Below are 6,172 nucleotides of genomic sequence, written 5' to 3' on the forward strand. Positions count from 1 at the left end.
ATATCACGAAAAGTTAAAATGCATTTCCAATAAATTCCTCACCAGTATTACTGGCAGGAACACCATGTCCTCTTGAACATCAAGGCTGTTCCTGACAGTTTGCTAAGACTGGCTGCTGAGACCGTCCGAACACGTTGTGCTCCCCGATTCTCACCACTGAGTGAGAGAGATTCTTTAGAAAAACGTCCAGCCTTGATTTACAACTTGCAAGTGATTTAAGACTCCTCCTCGTTCCCAGATTGCCTGCCATTCTCGCAGGCCATTTCTTAGACCTCTTAGATTTTTAACACCCACCCCAAGGAGAACTAGATGAAGTATCTACCCGTACCCCAGTACAGCCTCCCAGGTGGGCACGTACGTGGCCAGACGATGCAGGCGGTGACGTTAGGTGTGAGCACGGTGGTACTACGGCAGCGCCACAGTTTGCTCGAGCAGGTGTAGCGGAATGCAGTGAGCAGAGGGGACGGACTGGTCTTTGGGGTCTGCTTGCTGCCGCTGCCAAAGGGCCTCCCCTCCAGAGCATGGCAGGGGCTCACCGCTCACCTGGAAGCTGCTGTAGCGTACCCCAGCTCCCAAGTCCTCCAGGCTCCGTCCCCAGAGACCGTCTGCAGGTGCTGCTTTACTTGGCTGCTCCCAGACATGCCGTCTCCTGGCTTCGTCAGCTTCACCCAGAGCGAGTTCTGGCAGCAGGCTGCCTCTGGACACTTGTGAAAAAGTTTTATGTGAGTAAAGCAAAAGGACAGATCTTGACTGTAAATTCGGAAGCAAGCTCAGAGATGCAAAAACCAAAGCAATAAACTGATTGTTACGTGGAACAGGCTTTGTGCATTGTTGTTGGGGATCCCGGGTGAGTGTCCAAAACATGTCTCAACTGTTGGGACCAAGGGGACTGCTGCTGATGCCCACACCCCCCTCAGCTGAGATTACCTCCCCTTGTCTCCCTGGTTTTGTTCAGCCTTTACTCCTTGTTGCTTCCCCAGGAAAAACACAAGTCAGTGGCTTTTTACCAGGTAGGACAGGGCTGCAGTTCAGCTTTTACCCTTTTGTGCTTCTTTTAAATATATATTCGGTGCTTAACACTGGGTTGGATTTTGTACAAAGGAACCGTTCAGAGTTGATCTGACAAGGGAAGACAGGAGAAGCAGCAAGGTGAAATATTACCTTTGGTCTCCAAAGCACCCCTGGGGTTGGTGCAGAATTTTCTGGATTGTTGTAGCACTTGATAAAACTCATCCATCAGGTGCAGTCTCTGCCTTGCCTTCAGCGCTGGCTGGAGCTCACACGTGACAAATGAGCAGCACCGCGATGGCACTCGGTGCTCCTGCCCAAACCATCTGTTCTGGTCTCTCCACCCACTGCCTCTCCCTGTCCTCTGCAGCCAGTGGTACCGGGCTGTCATGGGCTCGTCATGGGCTGCGCCTCTTGCCAGGGAGGTACGAGTGAAACATTGCCATGGGAAACCTGTGCCATCTTCCCGCAGCTTGGTATCGGCCCCCAAACCAGCCTGGCGAGAAGCACCCCTCCTGTTGCCGGGCTTCACCGGCTGGTCACGGGCTGCAGACGGACAAGTGATTTATCTGCACGTGCTCTGCACTGTTTAAATTGGTCACCTCTGGGAAGCAGAAGTAGCCCAGCCTTGCTGGATTCACCTCCGCTGAGACAAGGCAAGCTTAAAAGAAAAACAAAAAACCTTTATTCTAGCTTTTTTTAGAAGAAAGTTCTACATGTTTCTGAAAAGAAAAGCATAAAACCAAGCGGCATCTGCAGTATCCACCACCGCAAAACACCTCCCCAGCTGCCTTCCCAGCACCAGCCCTGTAAACCTGCCCAGGTTTCAGCAGCCAGCCCGTCCTGCCCAGCCGCAGGGACCCTGCAGACAGCAGCGGGGGGGTCTCCGAGGGCACCAGCCTGCCTGCACCCACGTCAAGGCACACCACCACGCAGGAGGACAGGCACGAGGCTCAAGGGCAGCACTGTCACATCAGAGTCCTTGCTCCCACCCCTGCCGATCCACACGCATCCCCCTCTGCTCACGTCCACGCTCGCTCCCACTCCCGGGGTCCTAACAGCCCCAGTGGGGACTGCGCAGCCACGGCTCCTGCAGACAGGGCTGGAAGCGAAGCCGTCTCCGGCGGGTACGGCATCTCGGGGCTGCAGACCCCCAGCGCGTGCACAGGCACGAGCTGCCAGGGTGCGCCCCATGGTCAGAGGTCTCATGGCACCGCACCGGAGCCCAGACCGGCCACCTCCCTCCCATGGGCCGTGCGAGGGAGGTGGCTGCTGTTTCTGAGCAGGATGGTACAGACAGCAGGAGGGCTGTGACAACAGGAGAGGAATTAGAAAAGTCCTCTTGATTACCACCTTCCCCATGTAATAGAGCTGGTGGGAGGGGAGCTGGAATCAGCTGCATCCATCAGGAAGGGGGCCTTGGGCTGCCGCTCCAGCGTGGGCTCCTCAGTGACCCCATAATGCAGCCATCTGGTTTCGGGGCCAGTGGAGCCCTCACTGCTGAGCCAGGCAGCGCCGGCTGTGCACAAAGCCGGGCTCCCGGAGAGATGCTGATGGGGCTCAGGGGCTGCTGCCACACTTCACCCTGTGACTGACAGGGCACATCGCACCGAGGCAGCGGGTCACTGCCCCAGCACAGCGGGGACCAAGGCGCTCAGGTCCTTATGACAGCGAGGGCACAGTGCTGCCGTGCCCCTTGGGGACAGGGCAGGACCCACCGCTCTGTCCCTCCTGTGACACCCCTTCCCAGCACAGAGATGCTGTGTCCACGGAGGCAAATGCACCTTTCCCACACAGCCCCTTCTCTCACTGGGAGTTACTGGGCAGGGCAGAGCACTGCAGGCAGGGAGGGCTGATGCCCCCTCCCCCAGGCCACCCTCCTGCCTTGCCCGTTGCACCGACCTGCTCATCGGTCACTGCACTGGTCCATGCCCCCGTGCCCAGGCACTGGCCGCATCCCCCCAGCCGGCCCTCTGGCACAACTGACTGCACCGAGACACCCGCGGAGTCCCAGTGCCGATTTCTCCCAGTGCTCTCTCCAGGCTTCACGGCTCTTCCGGAGATTTTCCCCACGGCCACAGTCCCCAGCCAGCGGTTCGGTGCGGGCAGCGGGGAGAGGCTGGCCTGTCTCAGTCACACGGCCGCCTGTCACGGCTCTTCTCAGCTTCGTTATCACCCCTGCTTTATTACAGGCAGAGTAAATTGCTTTTGTCTGAAGCAGGATAATGGCCAGAAGAGTGACTGCGTGGAAATGGCATTTTCATGAGGCTGGTTCCTCCCCAGCAGTGACTTGCATATTAAGCTCAGCCCGTTTGCAAGGGAGCCCAGGGGCTTCTCTGCTGCCCTGCCCGCACCCTCCTCCCCGGGCAGGCGCCTGAGCAGCCCCCCAACCCACTGGGGTCCAGGACCAAGCCGGGGACAGCACCCTGGGGTGTGGGAGGGGTGCCGAGCTCCAGCCCACTGAGCACCCTCACCGTCCCGGAGGAGACCCGGCCCCAGCGGGCAGCTGCCCCCTGCTCCGCAGGGCCGGAGGGGCTGCACGGGGGGCACGGCCCTTCCCAGGCGCAGTGAGCAGGGCTGCCAGCCAGCTCACCCTGCTCTGACCACCCTCCCCAGGGATGGGGAGCCGAGAAACCCGTGTCCAGCCACCTCCTCCATGCACAAACCCAGCCAGGAACATGGGGAGAGCCTCGCACCTGGGGTTGGGGGCACGGCCCCACATGCAGCCCCCGGGGTCAGGCGCTGCCACAGGGCTGCTGGGTCCTGCACACAGATCCAGCAGAGTCCTCTCCTCCAACTCCCGCTCCCAAGATTTCATATAAACTCAGCAAAATTAATCTGTTCTAATAAAACCTGTTATTTTTAAAGCTCGCCTCTAGGTTTTGCAAATTACTACACCACACAGCAATTTGTTTACTCTCCATTTGAGGTGATTTGCAGCCTTTTACCCTCCCCAAAGCAGCTCTGGCTCTTCCTTTTCCTCCTCTGCAGACTGGTTTTTACTGTGCCGGTGGCCGATGCCTCCCGCTCCCTCTGCTCCCCCCCAGTGATACCATTCGCTGACGAGGAGCATCCGAGCGCAGCACAAACCCCCGCGGCTCTGCCGGCGAGAGCTACGGCACGGCGGCTGTTATTGCTTGTGGCAAAGCAGAATTTCCAACAACAGCCCCCTTGCCCTGCAGCTGCTTAATATTTTTCTCCTGACAAAGTACCCTCCGTGTTTACAGGCTCCTGTGCCGTTTGCTCCCCTGAGACCGTGGCTCTGCAGGTGAAACCCACAGCAGGTGCAAAGGAAAGCGTGGCTCTCGCCACGTCCCGCAGTCACCGGCCGCACCGTGCCTTTCCTCTGCCGCCGGCGCTGCCTGACACCGGGCCAGCGGCTTTTGCTTTTGTTACTCTAACACATGACAAATCGCTTCATATCAGCAAAGTGAGAGGTGAGCGCTACAGAGCTCCAGGGATTAATAAGCTGCCAAGCAGCCGGGAGACTCCTGGCAGCTGGGGCCAAGCTGGGCACTGGCAATGCTGGGAGCTCCTCTCCCACGGGTGGGGCAGAGCCTGGCCCCGGGGGGCAGCCAGCACCCCCACTTCAGGGCCCCCAACCTCCCGCCTGGCTGGAGACAAGGCCTTTGCTCTGGGCACCCAGGCAGGGGCCGTGGCTGGCACCCAGCAGCACGGAGAGGGGCCAGACCCCAGCAGCCCAGCCAGCCTCCCCGCTGCACCCAGCACCCCGTGGCCATGGTGCGGAGCAGCCCCTGCTCACCTAGGACCCGGCTGTATCCTGCACCCACAGAGCAGCATCACCCTTCTCCCAGGCAGGACAGGGCAGGGAGCTCCCCAGCTGCAGCTTTTAAATGCTCTGAGCCCTCAGCTGCAGGTGACGATGCCGATGCCCATCCTCATCCTCATCCCTTCCCATCCCCACCGGCCCCAGCCCAGCACCCGGCAGCCCCGGGGGCAGCCCCAGCTGTGCCCCTTTTTTAGCCAAGAGAGTGCCAAAGCCACGTCCCCTCGCCGTGCCAGGGACAGAGACCGCAGACCCGCTGAGGCTTCGTTTGAAGAGCTTTATTAGCTGCAGCAGGTCTGGTGGCGGCAGGCTGGGCGGCGTGGGTGAGTGGCGGCAGGGGAGCAGTGCCCGGCACCCGGACAGGGAGACTCAGGACCCCCCTCTCCCTCCCCATGGCTCCATGCCCAGCGGCGGCATTTACCCGCAGGGGCACCGGGGTCGGGCTCTGCCATTTGCACTGCGATGCAGGAGCCCATGAGCTGGACCCTGGCCGGGACGGTGCGGTGCCGTGGCGCAGGAGGAAGGGGAGCTCGGCCAGGAGCAGGGGCCGAGAGCCACACCGGCACGGGCAGCGGGGATGCAGTGAGGGCAGACGGGGCTGAAATGCAAAGGGCCGGGAGGAGCAATGGGTGAAAGCGGGCCAGCTCTGATGGTACGGCTCCCCGACTGCACATGGACCGCAGGCAACTGCCTGGCTGGGCGATGCCGCGGCACAGCCCGCAGCGCCATGGCTGTGCTGGGGAGCGTGCCGGGAGCGTGCCGGGAGCGTGCTGTGCCATCCTTCGTCTGCTGAGCTCAGGCCTTGATGTGCTGGGGTGGCTTTGGGGCAGGCAGGGGCAGGGAGAGGCGATATACATGGTCTATAAGATGGATGCTGGAACTTATATACGCGCTGCGGGGCTGGAACAGAGCAACTAAACGGGGCCTCCTACGGGAACAGGCGGCTGGTTCTGCAAAGCATGAGGGAGGGCAGGGAGGGTCCCGCGGGCGGGGGGGCTTCCACCAGGCACGCAAAGCTGGGGCGCAACACGGCCCGTGGCACCGCGGGTGGCAGCAAGCAGGGGGGTACCCGCCCGCACGGGGCCAGTGGGGATGGGGACCACCACGTGTGGGCATACGCCCCGGCCCCGGGCATGGTCCCAGCGATGCCCCCCTGGCGCGGACACGGTCCTGCTCCCACACGGAGCCCTGGCACCGCTGCGCCACATGGCTGGGGAAGAAGCCGAGCCAGCGGTGGCCGGTGGGAGGAGGAGGTGGGGGGGATCGGTGAGCAAGAGGGGGCAGTGGGGCCAGTCTCTGGCAGGGGGCACGGGACCCTCGACAGCTCCGCTGAGTCCGGGGTGGCGGGGGGCTCCAGCGTCCCCCCGGCACCGCCCG

The sequence above is a fragment of the Gymnogyps californianus genome, chromosome 17, assembly GCF_018139145.2.
Source record: "Gymnogyps californianus isolate 813 chromosome 17, ASM1813914v2, whole genome shotgun sequence".
Taxonomy (NCBI): domain Eukaryota; kingdom Metazoa; phylum Chordata; class Aves; order Accipitriformes; family Cathartidae; genus Gymnogyps; species Gymnogyps californianus.